Raw genomic sequence first — 12,055 nt, forward strand, 5'->3', positions numbered from 1 at the left:
TAAATAATATGATTCTCCAAAATCAGTAACTTAGAGAACAAATCATAGAAACAATTAATAATTTCATTGAAGAAAATGACAATGATGAGACATCCTTTCAAACTTCATGAAATGCAGCCAAAGCAGTACTCAGAGGAAAATTTATATCCTTGAGTTCATATATTAAGAAATTAGGGAGGGCAGAATTCAATGAATTGGACATGCAAATCAAAAAACTTGAAAGCATTCAAATTAAAAATCCCCAGAAGAAAAATAAATCAGAGATCCTAAAAATTAAGGGAGAAATCAAATGTGAAATAACTATTGAACTAATAAATGAGACTAGAAGCTGTTATTTTGAAAAACAAACAAACAAAATAGAGAAAGTACTGGTCAATCTAATAAAAAAAGGAAAGTAGAAAACCAAATGAACAGTATCATAGATGAAAAGGGAGAGCTCACCTCCAATGAAGAGGAAATTAAGGCAATCATTAAAAGCTATTTTGTCCAATTATATGTCAATAAATATGCCAATCTAGGTGATATGGATGAATATTTACAAAAATATAAATTGCCTAGACTAACAGAAGAAGAAATAGAATTCTTAAATAATCCCATATCAGAAAAAGAAATTGAACAGGCCATCAAAGAACTCCATAAGAAAAAATCCCCAGGGCCTGATGGATTCACAAGTGAATTCTATCAAAGATTCAAAGAACAGCTATTCCCAATACTATACAAACTATTTGACATAAAAGCATTGCATTAAGAAATATATTTCTCTGGTCTAAAAATCTCTTCTATCATTTTCCTTGTTCAAAATGCAAAAAGGTAAGGAACAAAAGCAAATATTACAGAAAATAGATTGAGGTTAGAAACTAAATTTAATCTTTGTCCACATTAGATGGTTGGCTTCTAAGCCTACTTAAGTGATTGGCACCTAAAGGCATTCTTCTCTTTCTGCATATTGATGCAAGGAAGGAAACCTTTTAAATCTTTGAGTTGATTGGCCAAGGAATATACAACAGCCTGAATAATTTTAGTATTAAGGTTAAATTGTTATTATTATTATGGACTATTAGTCCCAAATTGAATTTAAGAATATTATGATTCCTCCTTATTGAAGATTCCTATAAATATTATCTCAAATTATGTTGGGAAAGAGAGATTTCTGAGTACCTGGATGGGCCACACTAATTTGGATGTTTCTCTCAAATCTAAAACTAGTTTGGATTTAGGTTAATATTCAATTAAGTTGATTCTAAGAGGCTTGTTTTTAAAGTGGAAAGCACAATGTGTATGTATGCATATACACACATTTTTTTCTTTAACAATTAATTTGGACTTGCATTGCAATGCTTCATAGAAGCTTGCATGGGCCAAATACCACTTCTTTCTGAAAGACTTGGGAACTTGTGTTAACAAAAAAAGATGAGGGACCTTTTAAATTATTTTTAGGATTTTTTTCAGGAGCAGAGCTGTCCATTTTTGATAGATTCCTGATTAAGCTCAAAAAAAATCTTAGTATTTAAAAGAAAGGCCTAGTTTTTAAAAAAAGTACATATTTAAAATGTTCATAACAAATTTCCACATGCATTTTCCAGAGTCATAGGATCCATATTGTCTCCATCCCTTCTCTCTCCCTTCCTGTAGCTGAAAAACAATTCAATCTAGGTTATACATGCATTATCACACAAAACATATTTCCATTTTATTCATTTCTGTAAGATAATAATCATATAAAACCAAGACCCCAAAACATACACCCAAATAAATGAGTGATACATCATATATTTTAATCTTCAATTCTTTTTTTTTATTTTAAACTTTATTTTGTCAATTTAGAACATTATTCCTTGGCTACAAGAATCATATTCTATCCCTCCCCTACCCACACCCTATCCGTAACCCACACACAGTTCCAATGGGTATTAAATTTAAATTCTTCAAGAGCTTGTGGACAATTTCCATTTTTTGGGAAGGTTTTGGTTTTATTTGAATTTTCTTCTGTATTTCCTCTGTATCATGGGGTTTTCTTCCATAAAAATTTTTCCAGGGTCAATGCCTTTTTTTTTTTGGTGGCATGAGCTTGAAGATCCTGGGCACAATTTGCCATCACTGTGGACTTTTTTCCTTCCCTTTTTAGTCAGAAATCTGAGTGAGATTGTCAGGCTCTCTGTGTATGAAGTTAAGGAGCAAGGATTTTGCCTGAGGCAAGCTCTCAAATCTCCACAACTTCAGCTGTTCCCTGCTCTTCTCTGCGTTACCTTCCCAGGAGCACCCACAGTCTGCTTTCCCTAGACCGCCGGGGTTTCAGGTGTAGCTTCTCTTAGGGGTAGGTCTTTGGTGGTCTTAGTCAACTCCCAGGAACTTAGTGGTGCCCCTTTCTCACTCTAGTGGTGCCCCTTGCTCACTCCCAGATTTCGACTTGGCTGGCTCTGACTCTGGTTAGGTTGGTGGGTTGGGGGAGGGTAGATCAGCTCACGTTTGGATGGGAGCTTTTGCACCCGCTTATAATGTGGAAATGCCCCCATGTACCTTCAATCTTGTGCCCTACTGTAGAGTTTGTTCGTTCTTATGAATTTGGTTTTTTCGGTCTTTTAAGGTAGTCTATATCATTGGGTGTTGAGGAGAGGAACCATTCCTCATCTAGACTGCCACCATGCTTACCCAGAAGACATTAATCTGCATTTTTATTTTAATTTTTCTGGAGATGGATAGCATTCTTTTTTCATAAGTCCTCATAATTGTCCAGGATCATTGTATTGCTGTTAGTAACAAAGTCTATCACATTTGATCATTCCACAATATGGCAGTTACTGTGTATAATGGAGAAAGGCGCAATTTGTCATACATATAGGAAAAGACATTTTTCCAGTTACTGTGTATAATGGAGAAAGTCCCAATTTTTCAGACATATAGAAAAAGACATTTTTCCATATTTCTGTTGATATCTGTTTGTAGCTTCCTTACATATGGTAAGTCTTAAACCATGTGAATGTAAAGCCTTCCTTTAACAGCTATAAATCTATAAGTTAGAGAGTGAGCCAACTTCATCAGCACCAGACCACCTGTGACTCCTTGACAGGGACTCTCTCCTACATTCTTATCATTGGACAACAAATCACCTACCAAAGTGGCACCATGTATAATGAGGTCCTTAATTGCTACCAGCTGCTCTGGGAATATCACAGCCATGTGGATTTCTGTTTCATCTCTGCATCCAGATTGGGACAAAGCATATAGAAATGTCTCTACCCCAGAAAAAAGTTTGAATTTGTATGTCTTTCAATAATGAAATCAGATTAATGATATTTCAGTGATAATGCTCATTGCATTGCTGAAATGAAAAGTGTGCTTTGAACAACATATGTGTTGTATGATATATATTTCATTGTTCAATGTACTACTGCCATTGTGTTATGCTTCATTAAAATATATATCATTTATACATACAATACATATATGACATTATTTAAGCTAGTAAACAATGAATTTTTGTATGAATTGCTTTAATAACTAATATGTTATTTTATATTCCTTTTAAAAAATTAGATAATATTTACTATTTACATACTTTTCTAAAAACCTTTGACACTCCCCAACTAGATAAGGCAGAAACTATTTAATAAACAGAAATAGTTCATATTGAAAATAACTAGTGCTTCCTCAGCTTCTTCCTCTTGTGACCCAGGGTGGGCTCGGCTCCCACTCAGCAGTCGTGGCCATGGCTGCCTCATGTCATATCGCTACACACCATTCCGGGCTCGATGGCGACTTTCCGCCGGATCCTGGCCAACTTCCCCTATGGCTCCTCAGTATACCACCAGTCGGGGACCAACAGCAGCCGCAAGAATATTATTCTGGACCTTGTGTTTTCAGTAGATGACCCTGTAACATGGCATTCAAAGAACTTGCAAAAAAACCGCAACCACTACTCTTGCTTAAGACTTTTTGGACCCAACGTTATTGCTAAAGTACAGAATAACTTTGGAGCAGGAATCTACTATAATGCCATGATAAAATGTGATGGTAAGCTTATCAAGTATTGAGTTATTAGCACTGATACTCTAATTAAGGATCTACTTACTTGGGATACCTTATATGTTGCTGGATGCCTACAAAAGCCAGTGAGATTTGTGTCCTTCAGTAAGAACAATTTACTCCAGGCTGCACTCGATCGGAACCTGAAAAGTGCTGTCACTGCAGCTTTTCTCATGCTCCCAGAAAGCTGCTCAGAAGAAGACCTTTTTGTGCAGATCGCTGAACTCTCCTATTCTTGTGACTTTCAGATGCTGATGGGAGAGGAGAAAAAAAAGGTGGTAAACATTGTGAAACCCAACATACCTCACTTTCGTGAACTATATTGTTCCATACTATGTAAAGACCCCCAAGTAGTGTACAAAGGAATTCAAGGCCGACTTGAGATAGATAAAAGCCCAGAAGGTCAATTCACTTAGCTAATGACTTTGCCAAAAACCCTACAGCAAGAAATAAGTTATCTTATGGGCACTCCAGGGAAAAACAGAGAAGTAGAAGAAACTTTAATACAAGTGGCTCATGATCCTGATTGTGGGAATGTGGTACGGCAAGGACTTTCAGGCATTGTGAGACCTTCTAGCATAATGCAGAGCACCAAAGGGCTCCTAACAGCTGGTTTGAGAAAATCAGTGATTTACAGTTCAATGAAACTGCAAAAAAAAATGTACACTGGATGGTCAAAGCAGAAATCCTAATGTTGTTTGCTTTTGTACATGCTGTGTGTAGATGAATAAAGTATCTGATCTCCTTTAAAAAAAAAGAAAATAACTAGTAATTCTTAATAGATGCAAACAGTAAGAAATATGTAGTTTAAACATTCAGAATTATGAGTGTCTTTAACATACTCCCAATTTATCTGATATAGCAGAGAAGTTTTAGGAAATGATTAGAATACAGAGAATTTGAATGATTTATGTAAGTTCAAATAAGTTTTAAGCATCCAACGTGGCATTTGAATCTAGATCTTTCAAACTGGTACTCTATCCACTATACCCCCTGCTTCAAAAAATAATTCAAATAAAAAAATACAAAATCAAAGAGAATAAAAAATTCTTACCAAATAACTAATATCTAATATCTAATAATAAATAACTAATATTTAATTGTCATTTTTCTTGGGGAAAAACACAATTTTAAACAAATTTCAGAAGTCATGTAAGAACATTCTTAACAGTTTCAAGATATATGGTTCCACTTTTTGTACATCATGTTTAGAGAACATAAGTTAACACTATGATTTGAATTGACTGCCTGAACAATGAACAATGGACATGGCTTATTTCTCTTTTTCAGCTTTTTAGCATGTGTGAAACCTTAAGATATCCTGTCCTTCCATGGACAATGCAATCATTTTTAGGTCACCTCTGGCAGATGACACAGGGCTCTCCAATGCTCGGGGGTATAGATTCTATATTTGTTTCTTTGTCTTGTGCTTCTTTTCTCTCAAATTCTTTACCATGTTCCTAATTACTACAGATACTTTTAGATATTGATGGCTAGAAATAATCCTTACTTTCCTGGGATTCTGATATCTGTAGTATTTTTTTTTCATCAATTTCCTCAATACATGAATCTTGAGTCATTCATCTTATTTTTCTTACAATCTGGACCGACAAAGACCTCTTCCTTCCCCTGTGTTGAGTTTGCTAGCTTGCCTTGATTGGACATTAATTTTCTCCTCAGGAAGCCAATTCTCTAGCAAAGCCCAGCATATGTGGCAATGTGGTGGAATTGAAGGGTTCATTTTATCACAAGAAGTATACTTCCAATATTTAGCTAAGGACATTTTAGGGTCTTCACCAACTGAATCAGTGTCACTCTCCTCTAATTGATAGAGTAACCTGATATATTTCATTATCTTCATCTGTGAGTTCTTGTCCTTCGTCATTGTGACTATAATCTTCTGGATCAATGGACTCAACTTCAAACTCAACACTCAATGAATCTGAAACTAAATCAACTGAATTTTCACTTAATACATCAGTATTAAAATCCTTTGTCAGCACATCTTACTTATGACACATAGGACACAGCTTTTATCAAATGGAAGGGAAATACTCTCTGACTTTCACTGTTTTCTTTCTCTCTGCATGTGTGTGTGTATATGTGTGTGTAAGTGTGTGTATGTGTGTGTTTCCCACTAGGCAACTCATCCGAATTTTCTTCTGTTTCAGTATTCTAGATGAAGTAGTTGATCTAGAATTCAAATTTGGTAATGGTTTCTCTTTCTGTGATTCTTGTACTGATTCCTTTTTTAAGTTATTTTTTTTTTAATTTGGTCAATTTCAAACATTATTCCTTGGTTACAAAAAAAAATGTTCTTGTAGACAGCAAATGGTAGGGTTTTGTTTTCTAATCCACTCTGCTATTCACTTGCATTTTATGGGTGAGTTCATTCCATTCACATTCAGAGTTATGATTACCAGCTGTGTATTTCCCAGCATTTTGATTTCCACTCCTAGTCCTGCCTTTTATTCTTTCACTATTTCCTTCTACATCAATGTTTTGTTTTTAATCAGTCCCCCTAATTCCCACCCTTATTTTATTTCCCTTTCTACGCCCCTCCTTTATTATTCACATCATATTTTCTTTACAGTCTTTTTGTATTACCCCCACCCTATCCCTCCCTTGTACTGTTTCCCTCCCCATCAATCTTTTAGTATTAACCTCTTTTTTTAGCTCTAGTTGTATATATATATATATATATATATATATATATATATATATATATACATATGTATGTATTTATGCATACATATATCTATTTATATACTTATATCTTGGCATTTCATCCTATACAGTTTGTCACTGTTCCCTCTCAGGTGATAATAATATTTTTAAGGGTTACCGATGACCTCTTTTCCTATAGGATACCTATCATTTTAACTTATTGGGTATTTTAAAAAAAGATGCAGTTTTTTAATGGTTTTATTTTTCTTTTCCCCTCTTTCTTAATTAACTTTTGATGACTATCTTGACTTCTGTGCTTGGGCATCAAATGTTCTCTCCAGGTCTGGTCTTTTCTTTACAAATGCTTGGAATTCTTCTATTTTGTTAAATGTCCATATGTTTCCCTGTAAGAATAAGGTCAGTTTTGATGGTTAATTGATTCTTGGTTGTAGACCTAGTTCCCTTGCTTTCCAGAATATCATATTCCATGCCTTTCAGTCCTTCAGTGTAGATGCACCCAGATCCTGTGTTATGCTCACTGTGGTTCCATGGTATCTGAATGATTCCTTAGCAATTTGTAATATTTTTTCCTTGGTCTGATAGTTCTTGAATTTGGCTATAAAATTCCTGGGTGTTGTTAGTTGGGGATTAAGTACTGGAGGTGATTTGTGGATTCCTTCAATCTCTACTTTTCCCTCTTGTTCTAGAATATTGGGGCAGTTTTCTTGAATAATTTCCTGTAGTATGGTGTCCAGGATTTTTCTTTTGTTATGGTCTTCTGGTAGACCAATGATTCTTAAGTTGTTTCTCCTGGAACAATTTTCTAAATCTTCTCTTTTGTGAATGAGGTGCTTCATATTTTCCTCAATTTTTTCATTCTTTTGGTTTTGTTTTAAAGTGTCCTGTTTCCTTGTGAAGTTGCTTGCTTCTAGTTGTTGTATTCCAGATATTAAAGACTGGATTTCTTCCCTGGCTTCATGGTCATCCTCTTTCTGGTCTGATTTTCTTTGGAGGTCATCTTTCATATTATCTGCATCATCTTTAATTTTCTTTGCCTCATCTTTCATCTTCTTTGCCTCATCTTTCATCTTCTTTGCCTCATCTTTCATCTCCTTTGCCTTATTTTCAAGCTGATTAATTTTGGCTTTCAAGACACTGTTTTCTGTTACAAGATGAGTTATCTTACTTTTTAAGTTATTTTCCCAGTTGTCCTCAGCCTCTCTTAATTATGTTTTGAATTGTATTTTGAGTTCTTCCAAAGCCTGTATCCAATTTGCTAGAGTTTCTGTGTTTTCGCTTGGTGTTCCTTCATCCTTTTCGGTTGCATTTTCTCTTTGTTTATTGCCTGTATAGAAGCTGTCATTTGTAATTTCTTTGTTTTTTCCTATTGTTTGCTCATATTTAACCATTCTTTACTCATTGAATTTGCCTGCACTTTTGTTCCTCTCATTTTTTTTGTGGGTTTGGGATTTTTTGTCAGCCTTCACCTTTGGAGTTCTGTCAGCAAACCTCTCAGTGCAGTCTCTGGGGAAGGGACATTAGAGCTTGAGCTTCCCTGTGCTCTGGAAGTTTTGACAGAATTAAGTGTAGCAGTCTGTGGGGTGAGGGGTGTTGGAGCTTGAGCTTCCCTGCCCATTGAAAGCTTCGATGAGTTTAAGTCCAGTATAGTTGCAAAGCTGGATGTGCCCTGAGGCCAAAACTTTGGGATGGTGGGAAATATAGAGTGTTTCCACTGCTGCAAGTAGGCTGCCTGCTCTGCACTCTGGGCTTCTTCTCTAACTGCCTTCCCACCATCTGTTTGACTCTCTGAGACTGGCACCACTTTGCCTGAAGGTACTCCCTCCAAACCAGTGCCTTTGCCTGCCTAGAGGTTCCAGCTACCACTGGAGGCTTAGCACTTTAGGTGGGGGAGGGGTCCTGGGGCCTGTAATGATTAAAATTTAGGGGAGATGGGGAGACTGAGGCAGGTAGAAATTAGTTTCTCTCTGCAAGGAGTATTATATTTTTTAGAGGTTTATTAAAGGCTAAAGATTAAGGAACATACAAGTAAGAAACATGTGCCTAGGCCAGAGGCCTAGACAAAATAACCTCACATCACGCAAGAGACGAGCCTGCTCCAAACGGAAGTCCAAAAAAAACCAAGAGCCGACCTCTCAAAAGCCTTTGAATCAACTTAAATACCTTCTCGATCTCGGCCCAGGTGAGATTACAAGGCATTCTGGGGAAGTGGAGCAAAGGCTCATGGGGATTGTAGTCCTGTATTCGAGTCTATTTTTTACATTCCCCCCTTTGATCGTTTGCAAAAAATTAATTTTTTCCAAAGGATCATGAAAACATAATCAATTTAAAGATTACAATAATTGAGGATAAGAGAAAGAAAAGAATAAAACCAATAATTACTGGACGCATTGACAGAAAGCCAGTTAGGGGGCAGTCCCCTTTGGCATGAAAGTATGCATGCAAATAAATGTTCATTAACCACACCCAAAGTTCATTTTGTGCATTTCGTGGTCTGGAGGCTTCTTCATGATGGCTTCTCCAACAGTTCAGTTTCTGAATTCAGGGAAGTAGCATCTTCTTTACCTAAAATTCTTCTCAAAAGGAATTTAAACTTAGCAATTTAAATAATGATAAATTTTTACATTCCCCCCGTTAAGAGGGTGATATATAAAAAAAAAAAAGGGATCACTTAGTGATGCATGGCTGAGGTATGAGGTATATGAATCAATTGGCAAGAGATATTAAAAAGACATCAGAAAATACAAGGCTTTCTCACAAAAAATGAGATCCATTTCCTCTTTGTATCTGGCCATGATCACTGTGAGTAGAAGGCAAATGAATTGAACAAGGTTAACAATTTTTCATTTTTAAAAATACAGTAGTACAAATATGTAGATATCAAAATCCCCAAAATTCTCAATAGCCCAATTAATTACAATAGCAAACAAATACACTTTCATATTTCACATAAGTTGCTGTATGACATTTTTAAAACCTATGAATTGATGGACATTTGTCACAATTTTTACAAACATAGCAATCCTTCAACCTTGGTATTTAAACATATTTTTTAAAACAAGGTAAAACTCATCTTGGGTTTAGAACATAATCAAGAAATCTATATATCATTCTGGTAGAAGTAAAATAGTGAGCTGAAGAGCATAAATAAATGGGTGCTCCTTTTTCTTGGAGGCTTATAGGGATACAAATGCCCTGAGATTAACTGCCCAACTTCCATTCACATGTGGGAAGGTTGGAGGTTATAAAATACATTTCACTTCAGCTACTGTAATGGGCCTTACCTCGTGGTAGGGGCAGGCAAAAATAACCAGATTGTTTAAAAAAAATTCCAAAAATAATATTTAAAAAACCCTTAAAATCAAATCATTTGAGGTATTTAGCACATTAAATTTCCAAAGGTTGTTAATACAATTATAACCAGTTCTGAAGTCCATCTATCCTCAGCAAAATTAAAAAAAGCTGTTTTTTCACATATGGGCTTATTCACAACACTATTTGTTCAACACAGTTATAGGGGGAAAACAACAGAATTTCAAAACTCAGTACATTCAAAATAAATTCAATCAACCTTCAGTTCACAGAATAGTATTCAATCCAGTAATATATGAACTTAAAATCACAAAGTTATATCTTAAACAAAACAATGCAATAGAATACAGAGATTTTTTTATAAACTATTGGAGTTTGAAATGCCTTAGAATATAGCCTTTAGTCTCTTCAAAGTTCCTTGGGGGTTTTTTTTGTTTGTTTGTTTTTAATTATCCATTTAAATGTCTATTGTCCAAAGGTAGAGTAGTAAAGGCTAGGCTATGGGGTTCAAGGGATCCGTCCAGGGCCCCATAGCTGGGAAGCATCGGAGGCCAGACTTTAACTAGAGACCTCCCGTCTCTGGGCCTGGCTTCCAGTTCGCTGGGCCACCCATTTTCCTCCCCAAAGTTAAAGTTGAATCTTTGGGCTGAGTCTGCTCCCAGACAGGCAGGCAAAATCAATGAAATTGCCAGAAGAGACAAAAATCCTTTTAAACAGCCCATTGCTATTAAGTTTCTGTTTGAAAAGATCTGTTTCTTCTCTCTAGTCTTTTCTCTCTTTCCCCTCTCTGATAGTCCTGCGGCCAATACCCCCAGCCACGTGGAGGCTTAGCCTAAGGGAAAATTGCCTGTTCTCCTTTCCCTCTGGTCTCTCCCCTCCGCCCAGGTGGCCAATACTGTTACCAGCTGGTCGCAATGAGTCCTGAGCAATCTGCTCCAAGGATCTGGGTGATGAGCCGGCTGGGGTCACGCTCATGGGTCTGGGGCCCAGAAATAGGCAGGCAGCGGGCCGGTGAGAGGCCAGGAGCTGGAGCGGCTGCGGGGGTGGGCAAGTCTGGGACCAGGTACCAGGTGAGGACGATCAGGGCTGTAGGCTGAGGCAGGAAGCGGCAGGACGGAGCCAGGTGGGGTGGGCAGCAGGTCCGGAGCCTGTAGCAGCTTTGCGAGGGTAGAAAACCTTGGCCAGAGAGATATGGCTCAAAAAAAAATTTCTAGGTACTAGCTATTAAAACTGAATTTAAGATCAGAAAAGAAATCAGAAGATTGAGTTTTTTTTTCCCATTAGGTCGCCATCTGTAAAGATTAAAATTTAGGGGAGATGGGGAGACTGAGGCATCTGAGGCAGGTAGAAATTAGTTTCTCTCTGCAAGGAGTATTATATTTTTAGAGGTTTATTAAAGTTAAGGATTAAAAGAAAATACAGGATAAGAAAAAACACGTGTCTAGGCCAGAGGCCTAGACCTCACCTACATTATGGAAAGAGCTGTGTCTGCTCCAAAACGGAAGTCCAAAAAGAGCCAAGCCCTTCAAAAGCCTTTGAATCTGCTTAAATACCTTCTCGATCTCGGCCCAGGTGAGATTACAAGGCATTCTGGGGAAGTGGAGCAAAGGCTCATGGGGATTGTAGTCCTGTATTCGAGTCTATTTTTTACAGGCTTAGCACTTTAGGTGGGGGAGGGGTCCTGGGGCCTCGCTTCTTCCTTTCTCTTAGACCTGAGTGTTGTCAAATCCAGGCTTTTTGGGGCATACGTTTTAAAGTTGAGTCTAGCAAGAGGGTTCCTTGGCTTTTTCTTGTTCTTAGGCTTGATTTTCAGTCCCCTAGAAGCATTTAGTTTATAATTGGTAAGATAAGGTTTTCAGAGGTCTGAACTTTCACTGCCTCTATGTCACCATCTTGAATCTGCCTCCCCTATGGATATTTTAAATGTTTTTTTTTTCATTTTTTCTGTTAATATGATTATGACTCTTACATATTTGGATTCATTTAATGCATAGTAATTTTTCAGATGCTAATTTTTATTATATTTATGTATTTG

At 36.8% G+C, this 12,055-nt stretch overlaps 2 pseudogenes; one reads left to right on the forward strand and one right to left on the reverse strand.

The window, feature by feature from the left end:
• The first annotated feature begins 3,817 nt into the window (after window positions 1-3,817).
• On the forward strand, window positions 3,818-4,764 carry LOC100012501 (phosphatidate cytidylyltransferase, mitochondrial-like; annotated as a pseudogene).
• A 467-nt stretch (window positions 4,765-5,231) lies between these two features.
• LOC103101155 (E3 ubiquitin-protein ligase Mdm2-like) overlaps window positions 5,232-12,055 on the reverse strand; it is a 145,348-nt pseudogene continuing 138,524 nt past the window's right edge.

The sequence above is a fragment of the Monodelphis domestica genome, chromosome 1, assembly GCF_027887165.1.
Source record: "Monodelphis domestica isolate mMonDom1 chromosome 1, mMonDom1.pri, whole genome shotgun sequence".
NCBI classification, from domain to species: Eukaryota; Metazoa; Chordata; class Mammalia; order Didelphimorphia; family Didelphidae; genus Monodelphis; species Monodelphis domestica.